The following is a 15,245-nucleotide window of genomic DNA, read 5'->3' on the forward strand; positions in this document are numbered from 1 at the left end:
TACTGTCCTTGGGGTTCCCCACCTCTTATGCGGAAGCAGCCGATGGTGCATGTGATACAGAGGGCTGTTGTCCATTTTTATATGTTGAGGGCTATGGCACTACTGAAAGCTGGGTCACTTATAGTCCAGGCACCAGAGATGCACTCCAGGACACCAGGAAGCAGGTGGACGCAGTCCCCCACAGCCTCCCGAGGAAGGAGGAGAAGCGGACACCTGAAGAGGATTACCCCTTTATAATTTTTTACGAGTGTAGGAGGACAGCAGCAACATTTTAAAAATATTTGAATGAGGCCCGCAAGTTGCTGCCTTTCAGGGGTCTATGGATGACTCTCCTTATAATTTTTTCCTGGCTTTGCACTTTCCGCGAAGCCTTTATGAGTGTAAAAATACATAAACTCCACTATCAAAATATCTGCATTCCAAATTTATTTCTGGATTCAATTAGTCATCCACACTGTTTAACACAGTTATTGGTACATTGCGGTGGTATGTAAATCTAAAAAAAAGAGATAAAACATTTTCGTGGGTTAAATTTCTCACCAATACAGTACTCTGTGATCTTCGGTACATTTCTGTGCTACAACACTCCAAAAAAGTGTTAAAAAATGTTGCTGAGTTGAATTTCTCAGCCATACACTATTCAGTAGTCTGGGATAAATTTCTGTGATAGATAACCCTCCAAAAAAAGTTCAAAAATGTATCTGGATTTAATCTCATCCATAGAGTATAACATGTTCTGGGGTACATTTCGTTGGTTTATAACCCTTAAAAAATGAATTAAAAATGTATCGTCTATTGCTCATCCATAGAGTATTACATTTTCTTGGGTACATTTTGGTGGTATCTACACTCAAAAAAATTGTTAAAAATTCAATTCGTATTACATTGCTCATCCATAGAGTATTACCTTTTTTGGGTAGATTTCAGAGGTATATAACCCTACAAAAAATTATTCAAAAATGTATTGGCATTATATTGCTCATCCATAGAGTATTACATGTTCTTTAATAGATTTTGGAGGTATATAAGCATCCAAAAAATAGGTTAAAAAATGTATCGGTATTATATTGGTCATCCATAGAGCATTACATATTAATGGGAAGATTTTGGTTTTATCTAACCCTCAAAACAAGTTGTCTATTTTTGGGGGGTATAATATTGCTCATCCATACAGTTTTACATGTTCTTGGGTACATTTTGGTGGTATATTACCCTCCTGTGACGCTAGTCACAACCCATGAACAGGCCGTGAGTCAGCGAAGTCAGATGTTCCGGGGTCAATACTGAAAGAGAATGTAGTAAACCAAAGGAAAATAATAAGTCGTAAGTCAGGTCACATGCCAGGGTCAGAAGACCGGAGAAATAGCGGATAAGCAAAGGAGAATATCAGATGCAAAGGGGCAATAACAAATGGGTAGACAGAACACGGTCCAAAGGTCAGCAGCAGAAGATCAGAACTTACAGCACAGGTATAAAGCGAACACACACCAGAGAGCACAAGCTTAGAACAAGCTCTTGACTGGCAGTGATCTGGGCCAGACAGCTCACGGAACTAGCAGGGCAATGACCAACAACAGGGAACATCTGTGGAAATCTCTGCACCTCCCAGTCAGATAGGTCAACCGAGCTGTCAATCAAAGCACTAACAGCTCAGCACGCCACAACACAGGATAGGATGACAGAGCTGTCCACCACTGAGTCCCAGTCACTCTGAGCAGAGGAATCGTAACTAGTGATGAGCAAGTATACTCATTGCTCGGGTTTTCCCGAGCACGCTCGGGTGATCTCTGAGTATTTGTTAGTGCTCGGAGACTTAGTTTTTCGTCGCCAAAGCTGCATGATTTACGGCTGCTGGACAGCCTGAATACATGTGGGAATTCCCTAACAAACAGGCATTCCTCACATGTACTGTATTTAAGAAAACATACTGACACTAGAGTTATTAAACTCCCATAGTCATGAAGCGTTACATTTTTTACCAAATACCTTTATTAACACATAAAATACACATAGTTAAAAAAAGCCTCACAATCAAAAATATTAATACCACTACAGAGACCAGCGAAAATTTTGCTTACGCAATTCCAGGTAAATCACAATCTCCTTGCATAATATGCATAATTAATATAAATGGTCATGCATCAAATATAATATAATACAAAAATCGATAGAATTAAAGTGACAGTGCAGACTAGATAGCTGGTAAGATCCCTAGGGATGCCAATATGTATTGTGCATTCCCATCTCCCCATAAGGAAACCTGTGACAGGTCATAGCACAATGATAAATTGTCCCACAATTATAATGGGCAATCACCTGACATTCAATATGGTGTAAATTTACCTCTAATATATTCCTGAGCCATATAGCCTCCCAGTAACCAGATCACAAAATAGTCACCCATACCTCACATAAGTTTCAAGGGAACAAAAGACCTTGCCCCAACTACAAGAGGGATCAAGCCAGACAAAAATTTCAGCTTAGATCCTCATTGCACTTATACTCCGAAAAGCGTACCTCACTATGGAGAATCCACATGGAGACAATGTCCGATGCAATACATATTACCTGGGTACATAAGCAAAAACTCGAAACCTCGTGGCACGCTGTGACTCCGTTACCCCGACGCGCGTTTCGCATCTGCTTCTTCCTGGGGGCGTGTCTCTGGTAAGGCGTCACTGCTTCTTAAGAGCAGGAGCAACCAATCAGGTTGCCGAACTGGGGCTTACCCCCGGTGAGTCATACTTCACAAAGAATCCCAACCCAATCACAACGGTGCTTCCCTAAATGACATCGGCCAATCAGATGCTAAGTGCATGCCGACTCCCACGCTACTGGCAAAAACAGAGAATCTATTACCGGACTTACAAAGCACCTCACGGTCACGCTATTTCATGCGCAACCAAAACAAGCTGTCAGTGCTAGATGGAGCATGGAGAACGTTAATGCTAACTAATAGGTATAAATAAGAAAACTACTGCCAAATAAAACTGAAGCACCACGAGGCAGAGTCACGCAAAGGACAGCGAGGCACCGCCGAAGCCTCCCCTGCAGGATGGGGCATCGACAGTCACCATCGCCCCCGCATGAACCCACACCCCCTGAACTGTGCCCAGCCTGATGTAAGCTAATTAGTACCGCTACAGCAAATAGGGATACCAAGATTTGCAAGGAAAATGCGGAATCACTCACTGAATGCTAATACACAGCGGTATTCACCTATAGGACCAATCACCGTTCCTAGCAAAAACCCCTTCATACTCCCACTGTTTGGTAGATATACCCCAGAAAGAGTGTGCTAATGCTAACATACCAAGTGCACTGATGGAAACACAGGTAAGCAATGGCGTACCCATCCAAGAAAAAGGAGAAGGGCATACTAAAACTACCGTTGTACCTATGAATCATACCCCACTGTCTTGCCAAAACAAAGTATGGCATCATAAAGACTGAATAGATAAAAATAAACTTGGAACACATTAGATAATAAGTACATAACACATAAGTCCATCTATCAAATGCACTCATAAAAGGTCAGTCCATATCAACAGGAAATATGAAGTTCTATAAAGCCACCAATGGTGCTCTTGGCATCTTCAGTGTTACGCCAGCATCCCCTAGTCAAATCACTTGACAAGTTGATCCTATAGTCCAGCATACAGTCTCTTCCGACTTTAAGATACCGAATCCCAGGGTCGCATCCACGTCCACATTCATGTAGTAGGGAAATTAACCATAGGTCCAAAGAATCGCAATCTAGCAACGGATTCTGAAAGTGATAAACTTACAATTAAAAACAATCAAACAAAAACCAAACCAAAAAACACACACAAGGTTAAAAGTTTAAAAGACCGACCCAGTCATACCATGTACACAAAAAGACCAAAAGGAAGATGGTTTACAAAAAGGACCCAAAACCAAAATTTTCATTTAGCCCCTGTGGGGCCAGTGTACCCAAACGGTAAATCCACCGGCTCTCAACTTGCGCTAGGGCTTTACCCAAATCTCCACCCCTGGGACCTACAGTCACAAGATCTATGCCCTTGACTATCATAGAGCGGGGATTGCAATTATGAAACTTTTTGTAATGTCTCGGGAGTGTCTTAAGACTGGCAAGATCTTCTACTGTCACAGCCTTCTCTATATCCCGTACATGTTCCCGGATACGTAACTTCAGTTCCCTAGTCGTGAGGCCCACATACACGTTCCCACAGGGGCAGGTAGAGTGATAGATCACCCCCTTAGTAGAGCATGAGATGAAATTACGAATCTCAAAAACCTTTGAGCCATCAAAATTGGTGAACTTTTTTGTTTTAATACAGTTGGCACAGGCCTTACACCTGCCACACGGAAAAAAGCCCACCAAATCCATACCCCCATTTTTTCTCCTCTTTATAGGCTCATAGTGGCTATGTACTAAGATATCTCTGATGTTTCTCGATCTCTTAGCCACTATATCCGGTTTTTCAGGTATAATTGATCTTAATATTGGGTCCGTATGCAGAACGGCCCAGTGACTTTCTACAATTCGCCTAAAGTCCTGCCATTTGTTGTGATATCCTGTAATAAACCGTATTTGGTCCTTGCCATCCTTCGCTCTACTACTGTTATTACCATATAACAAAACGTCCCTAGATGTATTTTTTGCTCTTGAGAGCCCTCTCCTGATGGTCTTCTAACCATATCCACGTTGTGAGAACCTGTCAGCTAGATCCTCTGATTGAGTCACGAAATCAGCCTCGTTAGAACAAATGCGGCGAACCCGCAAAAACTGACCAACAGGGATTCCTCTAATTGTAGAGGGCAAATGTGCTGACCGGGCATGAAGCAACGAGTTTGTAGCAGTACTCTTACGAAACACGTTGGTAACAATGTCCCCTTCCAGGCGGGCACGTATCTGCAAATCCAGAAAATCAACCGATCTACCGTATTTAAAGGTAAGTTTAATAGTTAGTTCATTCTGATTTAAGTTGGTCATCAGGGTATTGAGCTCTGCCGTGCTCCCCTCCCATACAAACCAAATGTACTGTATTTAGCCTGTCTAGCAGCTGTAAATCATGCAGCTGTGGCGACGAAAACTAAATCTCCGAGTGCTATCAAATACTCGGAGACCACCCGAGCATGCTCTGGAAAACCCGAGCAACGAGTGTACTCGCTCATCACTAATCGTAAGGCTATGTGCACACGATGCGGATTTGCTGCGGATCCGCAGCGGATTTTTCCGCGCAGAAACGCTGCAGATCCGCACTGTGATGTACAGTACAATGTTATTCAATGGGATTAAAAAAAAGCTGTGCACATGGTGCGGAAAAATCAGTGCGGAAATGCGGTGGATTTCAAAGACATGCATGTCACTTCTTTTGTGCGGATCTGCAGCGTTTCTGCACCCCTCCATGACAAAAATCCGCAGTGGCAAAAACCGCACAAAATCCGCACAACATCCGCATCAATTCTGCATAAAAACTGCACAAAATCCGCATAAAAACCGCTGCAAATCCGTGTCTGCGGATTCTGCCAGGAGATGCGGATTTTGCACAGAAAATTCTGCACCTCTTTTCCTACGTGTGCACATAGCCTAACATCTCCAAAAACTTGTTAAGAAATGTATTGGTATTATACTACATGTTCTTTGGTAGATTTTGGTGGTATATATGTTTATGTATACCGTATTTTCCGGCGTACAAGACGACTTTTTAACCCCTGAAAATCTTCTTAAAAGTCGGGGGTCGTCTTGTACGCCGGGAATCGCCTTGTACGCCGGGTGTATATGGTGGGTGGGTGGGGGGGGAGTGATCCTGATGACGACGAGGGGGCGTCTCACAGAAAAGTGAGTATCCCCCATTACCTTATCATAGCGCTGCAGCGTGGGGTCTCTGTGCTGGGAGCGGCGGCGGCTGCTGTGCTGTGCTGTGGCGGCTCCTCTTCTGCAGTGTGGGGCCTCTGGTGCTGTGGGGCGGTGGCGGCGGCGGCGTATCTTCATGCAGTCGGGGCTCCTCCGGCATCTCAGCCTGGAAGCCCCGCCGGCAACTCCATCGGTACAATGCGCTGGCCTCCGGGAAAATGGCCGCTGCTTAGATTCAGATCTCGTTGAGATCTGAATCTGAGCATGCGCAGCCCCCAGCGGCCGGGCCACCGCATCGCACCTATTGAGCTGCCTCCGGGAAAATGGCCACTGCTCAGATTCAGATCTCGTCTCCCGAGATCTCGGGACGAGATCTGAATCTGAGCAGCGGCCATTTTCCCGGAGGCCACCTGACCGCATTGTACCCATGGAGTTGCCGGCGGGGCTTCCAGTCTTTGAGATGCCGGAGGAGCCCCGACTGTATGAAGATACGCCGCCGCCACCGCCCCACAGCACCAGAGGCCCCACACTGCAGAAGAGGAGCCGCCACAGCACAGCACAGCACAGCACAGCACAGCAGCCGCCGCTCCCAGCACAGAGACCCCACGCTGCAGCGCTATGATAAGGTAATGGGGGATACTCACTTTCCTGTGAGACGCCCCCTCGTCCTCATCAGGATCACTCCCCCCCCCCCCCAAAAGGCACATATTCACCGGCCCTATAAGACGACATAGGGTGTATAAGAAGACCCCCGACTTTTAAGAAGATTTTATTTTTTAACTGGTAAAGTTGGGGGGTCGTCTTATACGCCCAGTCGTCTTATACGCCGGAAAATACGGTATATGTGTGTGTGTGTGTGTATACAGTGGTTACGGAAAGTATTCAGACCCCTTTACATTTTTCACTCTTTGTTTTAATGCTGCCATTTGGTAAATTCAAAAAAGTTCATTTTTTTCTCATTAATGTACACTCTGCACCCCATCTTGAATGAAAAAAAAACTGAAATGTACCATTTTTTGCAGATCTAATATAAAAGAAAAACTGAAATGTCACATGGTCATAAGTATTCAGACCCTTTGCTCAGACACTCACATTTAAGTCACATGCTGTCCATTTCCTTGTGATCCTCCTTGAGATGGTTCTACTCCTTCTTTGGAGTCCAGCTGTGTTTAATTAAACTGATAGGACTTGATTTGGAAAGGCGCACACCTGTCTATATAAGACCTCACAGCTCACAGTGCATGTCAGACCAAATGAGAATCATGAGGTCAAAGGAACTGGCCAAGGAGCTCAGAGACAGAATTGTGGCAAGGCACAGACCTGGCCAAGGTTACAACAAAATTTCTGCAGTATTCAAGGTTCCTAAGAGCACAGTGGCCTCCATAATCCTTAAATGGAAGAAGTTTGGGACCACCAGAAGTCTTCCTAGACCTGGCCGTCCAGCCAAACTGAGCAATCATGGGAAAAGAGCCTTGGTGAGAGAGGTAAAGAAGAACCTGAAGATCCCTGTGGCTGAGCTCCAGAGATGCAGTAGGGAGATGGGAGAAAGTTCCACAAAGTTAACTATCACTGCAGACCTCCACCTCCACCAGCAAGTGACGAATTGAAGGTGGGGGGTGGGGAGAGCAAATTATGATGAATTTTGATGGTGGGGGGAGTAAATGATAATGTATTGAGACTGGAGGATGGGGGGGCAGTTAATTATGAATTGAGGGTGGGAGACAACAAATGATGATGAATTGGGGTGGGGGATAGGGGAGAGTAAATGATGTATTGAATGTGGGGGAAAGCAGTTGATAATGAATTGAGGGTGGGGGTGTGAGAGAGAATCCATGACCTAATGAATTGGGGCAGAAGTGGCATGTAAATATAACGAATCGGGGGAGCAAGATGTACATAGTGGGGGCTGTTGAGGATGCAGTAACTATTATTGAACTGAGGGAAATAGTACAGGAGCTAATTAATTTATATATTTATTAGGTGGGAAAGTGGCTATTTATAGTTAGCAGGGGCACAGTGGTGGATTAAAATTTATATTTGGAATGGTGGTTTGCATAATAAATAATTATGTATTAATTGTGGGTGCACTTCTGTATTCAACTGTGTAGTGTGGAAGAAAGGGAAAAAGTGGTCAATATGCTCTAGAAGCAGTGCTCTAGATAACTCAGTTATTTTATGCAAGACAAGTTCTGGCTTGAAGAAGTGATGGTGGTTTGCTCTAGATGAAGAAGAAAAATAAAGGACTTCAACTAGAGACGTCACTGGTAAGTCTGTTATGACCCCAATGGCGAGGGTCTCAGAGGAACGTGGAAGTCTGCAGAATACAAAAATCCAGCTCATAGGGCAGTGGTAACTGGGTTGACCATATATCTACTCCTAACGCCAACACTAGAAGTAGCCGGGGATCATTCCTACGTTGATTCTAGATGACACGCGCCAGCCGGAGAATCTAGCTACCCCTAGTAGAGGAAAACAAAGACCTTTCTTGCCTCCAGAGAAGGGGACCCCAAAGCTGGATAGAAGCCCCCCACAAATAATGACGGTTAGGTAAGAGGAAATGACAAACACAGAAATGAACCAGGTTTAGCACAGAGAGGCCCGCTTACTGATAGCAGAATAAAGAAAGGTAACTTATATGGTCAACAAAAACCCTATCAAAATCCACACTGGAAATTCAAGAACCCCCGAACCGTCTAACGGTCCGGGGGAAGAACACCAGCCCCCTAGAGCTTCCAGCAAAGGTCAGGATATAGATTTGGAACAAGCTGGACAAAAATACAAAAACAAAACAAATAGCAAAAAGCAAAAGGCAGACTTAGCTGATATAACTGGAACCAGGATCAGTAGACAAGAGCACAGCAGACTAGCTCTGATAACTACGTTGCCAGGCATTGAACTGAAGGTCCAGGGAGCTTATATAGCAACACCCCTAACTAACGACCCAGGTGCGGATAAAAGGAATGACAGAAAAACCAGAGTCAAAAAACTAGTAACCACTAGAGGGAGCAAAAAGCAAATTCACAACAGTACCCCCCCCCTTAGTGAGGGGTCACCGAACCCTCACCACGACCACCAGGGCGATCAGGATGAGCGGCATGAAAGGCACGAACTAAATCGGCCGCATGAACATCAGAGGCGACCACCCAGGAATTATCCTCCTGACCATAGCCCTTCCACTTGACCAGGTACTGAAGCCTCCGCCTGGAGAGGCGAGAATCCAAGATCTTCTCCACCACGTACTCCAACTCGCCCTCAACCAACACCGGAGCAGGAGGCTCAGCAGAAGGAACTACAGGCACAATGTACCGCCGCAACAAGGACCTATGAAATACATTGTGAATAGCAAACGACACAGGAAGATCCAGACGAAAAGATACAGGATTAAGGATTTCCAATATCTTGTAAGGCCCAATAAAACGAGGTTTAAATTTGGGAGAGGAGACCTTCATAGGAACAAAGCGGGAAGAAAGCCATACCAAATCCCCAACGCGTAGTCGGGGACCCACACCGCGGCGGCGGTTGGCAAAGCGCTGAGCCTTCTCCTGTGACAACTTCAAGTTGTCCACCACATGATTCCAGATCTGCTGCAACCTATCCACCACAGAATCCACCCCAGGACAGTCAGAAGGCTCCACATGACCCGAAGAAAAGCGAGGATGGAAACCAGAGTTGCAGAAAAAAGGCGAAACCAAGGTGGCGGAACTAGCCCGATTATTAAGGGCAAACTCAGCCAACGGCAAGAATGTCACCCAATCGTCCTGATCAGCAGAGACAAAACACCTCAAATAAGCCTCCAAAGTCTGATTGGTTCGCTCCGTCTGTCCATTAGTCTGAGGATGGAAAGCAGACGAAAACGACAAATCAATGCCCATCCTACTACAAAAGGATCGCCAGAACCTGGAAACGAACTGGGATCCTCTGTCTGACACAATATTCTCAGGGATGCCGTGCAAACGAACCACGTTCTGGAAAAACACAGGAACCAGATCGGAAGAGGAAGGCAGCTTAGGCAAAGGAACCAAATGGACCATCTTGGAGAAGCGATCACATATCACCCAGATAACGGACATGCCCTGAGATAGCGGAAGATCAGAAATGAAATCCATGGAGATATGTGTCCAAGGTCTCTTCGGGACAGGCAAGGGCAAGAGCAAACCGCTGGCACGAGAACAGCAAGGCTTAGCTCGAGCACAAGTCCCACAGGACTGCACAAATGACCGCACATCCCTTGACAAGGAAGGCCACCAAAAGGACCTGGCCACCAGATCTCTGGTGCCAAAAATTCCCGGGTGACCTGCCAACACCGAGGAATGAACCTCGGAAATGACTCTGCTGGTCCACTTATCCGGGACAAACAGTCTGTCAGGTGGACAAGACTCAGGCCTATCAGCCTGAAATCTCTGCAACACACGTCGCAGATCCGGAGAAATAGCTGACAAGATAACTCCATCTTTAAGAATACCAACAGGATCAGCGACTCCAGGAGCATCAGGCACAAAGCTCCTAGAAAGAGCATCGGCCTTCACATTCTTTGAACCTGGTAAATACGAGACAACAAAATCAAAGCGGGAGAAAAACAATGACCAGCGGGCCTGTCTCGGATTAAGGCGTTTAGCAGACTCGAGATACATCAGATTTTTGTGATCAGTCAAGACCACCACACGATGCTTAGCACCCTCGAGCCAATGACGCCACTCCTCAAATGCCCATTTCATGGCCAACAACTCCCGATTGCCCACATCATAATTTCGCTCGGCAGGCGAAAACTTCCTAGAGAAAAAGGCACAAGGTTTCATAACAGAGCAACCAGGGCCTCTCTGCGACAAAACGGCCCCTGCCCCAATCTCCGAAGCATCCACCTCAACCTGAAAGGGAAGTGAGACGTCAGGCTGGCACAAAACCGGCGCCGAAGTAAACCGGCGTTTCAACTCCTGGAAAGCCTCCACGGCAGCAGGAGCCCAGTTAGCTACATCGGAGCCCTTCTTGGTCATATCCGTCAAAGGTTTCACAATGCTAGAAAAATTAGCGATAAAACGACGGTAGAAGTTAGCGAAGCCCAAGAACTTCTGAAGACTCTTAACTGACGAGGGCTGAGTCCAATCAAGAATAGCTCGGACCTTGACTGGGTCCATCTCCACAGCAGAAGGGGAAAAAATGAACCCCAAAAAGGGAACCTTCTGTACACCAAAGAGACACTTTGAGCCCTTGACAAACAAAGAATTTTCACGCAAAATTTTAAAGACCAACCTGACCTGCTCCACATGCGAATCCCAATTATCAGAAAAAAACAAAATATCATCCAGATAAACAATCAAAAATTTATCCAGATACTTCCGGAAAATGTCATGCATAAAGGACTGAAAAACTGAAGGCGCATTGGAGAGCCCAAAAGGCATCACCAAGTACTCAAAATGACCTTCGGGCGTATTGAATGCGGTTTTCCATTCATCACCTTGCTTAATGCGCACAAGGTTGTACGCACCACGAAGGTCTATCTTGGTGAACCACTTGGCACCCTTAATCCGGGCAAACAAGTCAGACAACAGCGGTAAAGGATACTGAAATTTGACAGTGATCTTATTTAAAAGCCGATAATCAATACAAGGTCTCAAAGATCCGTCCTTTTTTGCCACAAAAAAGAATCCCGCACCAAGAGGGGAAGAAGACGGACGAATATGTCCTTTCTCCAGAGACTCCTTGATATATGAACGCATAGCGGTATGTTCAGGTACCGACAGATTAAACAGTCTTCCCTTAGGAAATTTACTGCCTGGGATCAAATCTATAGCACAGTCACAGTCCCTATGAGGAGGCAGTGCACTGGTCTCAGACTCACTGAAGACATCCTGATAATCAGACAAATACTCCGGAACTTCCGAAGGCGTAGAAGAAGCAATAGACACAGGCAGGGAATCCCCATGAATACCACGACAGCCCCAACTTGAGACTGACATAGCCTTCCAGTCCAGGACTGGATTATGGGTCTGTAACCATGGCAGCCCTAAAACAACCAAATCATGCATTTTATGTAAAACCAGGAAACGTATCACCTCGCGGTGTTCAGGAGTCATGCACATGGTAACCTGTGTCCAATACTGCGGTTTATTTGCTGCCAATGGTGTAGCATCAATACCCCTAAGAGGAATAGGATTTTCTAATGGTTCAAGAGTAAAACCACAGCGCTTAGCAAATGAGAGATCCATGAGACTCAGGGCAGCACCTGAATCTACAAACGCCATGACAGGATAAGATGACAGTGAGCAAATCAAAGTTACAGACAGAATAAATTTAGGTTGCAAATTACCAACGGTGACAGGACTAACAACCTTAGCTATACGTTTAGAGCATGCTGAGATAACATGTGTAGAATCACCACAGTAGTAGCACAAGCCATTCCGGCGTCTATGAATTTTCCGCTCATTTCTAGTCAGGATTCTATCACATTGCATTAAATCAGGTGTCTGTTCAGACAACACCATGAGGGAATTTGCGGTTTTTCTATCACATTGCACCGAATTAGGTGTCTGTTCAGACAACACCATGAGGGAATTTGCGGTTTTGCGCTCCCGCAACCGCCGGTCAATTTGAATAGCCAGTGCCATAGTATCATTCAGACCTGTGGGAATGGGAAAACCCACCATAACATTCTTAATGGCTTCAGAAAGGCCATTTCTAAAATTAGCGGCCAGTGCACACTCGTTCCAATGTGTCAGCACGGACCATTTCCGAAATTTTTGGCAATACACTTCAGCCTCGTCCTGCCCCTGAGACATAGCCAGCAAGGCCTTTTCTGCCTGAATCTCAAGATTGGGTTCCTCATAAAGTAAACCGAGCGCCAGAAAAAACGCATCAAGATCAGCCAATGCCGGATCTCCTGGCGCCAGCGAAAAAGCCCAATCCTGAGGGTCGCCCCGTAAGAACGAAATAACAATCTTTACTTGCTGAGCAGAATCTCCAGATGAACAGGGTCTCAGGGACAAAAACAATTTACAATTATTCACGAAATTCCTAAACTTAAACCTGTCTCCGGAAAACAGTTCAGGAATCGGTATTTTAGGTTCTGACCTAGGATTTCTGATAACATAGTCTTGTATGCCCTGCACACGAGTAGCCAGCTGGTCCACACTTGTAATCAAGGTCTGGACATTCATGTCTGCAGCAAGCATAGCCACTCTGAGGTAAAGGGGAAGAAGAAAAAAAAAAAAAAAAAAACTCAGAATCTTCTTTCTTATAATCCCTCTTCTGCAATGCATTAAACATTTAATACTGGCCTGGCAAACTGTTATGACCCCAATGGCGAGGGTCTCAGAGGAACGTGGAAGTCTGCAGAATACAAAAATCCAGCTCATAGGGCAGTGGTAACTGGGTTGACCATATATCTACTCCTAACGCCAACACTAGAAGTAGCCGGGGATCATTCCTACGTTGATTCTAGATGACACGCGCCAGCCGGAGAATCTAGCTACCCCTAGTAGAGGAAAACAAAGACCTTTCTTGCCTCCAGAGAAGGGGACCCCAAAGCTGGATAGAAGCCCCCCACAAATAATGACGGTTAGGTAAGAGGAAATGATAAACACAGAAATGAACCAGGTTTAGCACAGAGAGGCCCGCTTACTGATAGCAGAATAAAGAAAGGTAACTTATATGGTCAACAAAAACCCTATCAAAATCCACACTGGAAATTCAAGAACCCCCGAACCGTCTAACGGTCCGGGGGAAGAACACCAGCCCCCTAGAGCTTCCAGCAAAGGTCAGGATATAGATTTGGAACAAGCTGGACAAAAATACAAAAACAAAACAAATAGCAAAAAGCAAAAGGCAGACTTAGCTGATATAACTGGAACCAGGATCAGTAGACAAGAGCACAGCAGACTAGCTCTGATAACTACGTTGCCAGGCATTGAACTGAAGGTCCAGGGAGCTTATATAGCAACACCCCTAACTAACGACCCAGGTGCGGATAAAAGGAATGACAGAAAAACCAGAGTCAAAAAACTAGTAACCACTAGAGGGAGCAAAAAGCAAATTCACAACATAAGTCAGTGTATACTGACACTATATACTATATACAGAGCTCCTGTGAATAATGTCAATGGTGATCACTGTATTACTTATAATCTGTCACAATATACAGAGCTCCTGTGTATAATGTCACTGGTGATCCTTGTATTACAAGTACACTATATACAGAGCTCCTGTGTATAATGTCACTGGTGATCCTTGTATTACAAGTACACTATATACAGAGCTCCTGTGTATAATGTTACTGTTGTTAACTGTATTACCTGTACACTATATACTGTATACTATATACAGAGCTCCTGAGTATAATGTCAATGTGAGTCACTGTATTACCTATACACTGACAGTGTATCCAGAGCTTCTGTGTATAATAGCACTTAGTATTGTTTTTTTAATTAATGATCAGTATTGCAGTATTCGGTCACTATGTGGTGGTAGTATGTGGTCAGGTCATGGTGTGGCGGTATCTGTTCCTTGTATGTAGTATTATTCAGTTACTATGTGATGGCAATATGTGGTCTGGTCAAGATGTGGAGGCATTTTTCTCTTGTATGTGGTGTTATTCAGTCACTATGTGGTGGTAATATGTTTTCCGGTCATGGTGTGGTGGTATTTGTTCCTTGTACATGGTATTATTCGGTTACTGTGTAGTGGTAATATGTGGTCTGGTCACGATGTGGTGGTATTTGTTGCTTGTATGTGATATTACTCGGTCAGTATGTGGTGGTAATATGTGGTTTGTTCACGGTGTGACAGTATTTGTCCCTTGTATGTGGTATTAGTGGTAATTTTAAAAAATGTATGTAAACCATTCCCTTAAAGAAAAATAAAACTAAAAAGAGTATTGGATATTTTAAGAGATTATCTATCTATCTATCTACAGCTCTGGCAAAAATTAAGAGACCACCACATCAAACCCCTGTCATGGGCAGCCCAATCTCCAGACCTGAACCCCTCTGGAATGTAATCAAGAGGATGATGGATAGTCACCAGCCATCAAACAAAGAAGAACTGCTTACATTTTTGCGCCAGGAGCAGTGTGAAAGACTGGTGGAAAGCATGCCAAGACGCATGAAAGCTGTGATTAAAAATCATGGTTATTCCACTAAATATTGATTTCTGAACTCTTCCTGAGTTAAAACATTAGTATTGTGGTTTCTAAATGATTGCAAACTTTTTTTTTTTTTTTTTGCATTATTTGAGATATGCAAGCAATGCATTTTTTTTCTTATTTGGACCATTTCTCATTTTCAGAAAATAACTAAAATATGTATTGCTTGTGGTGTGTGTGTGTACAGACCCATACACATCTATGTATTTATTTCCCTTTAGGAGACGGAGGAAGTTGCACTACTTTTCCTCTACCTAGAAAGCAGACCTC

Source organism: Ranitomeya variabilis, chromosome 2 (genome assembly GCF_051348905.1).
Source record: "Ranitomeya variabilis isolate aRanVar5 chromosome 2, aRanVar5.hap1, whole genome shotgun sequence".
NCBI lineage: Eukaryota > Metazoa > Chordata > Amphibia > Anura > Dendrobatidae > Ranitomeya > Ranitomeya variabilis.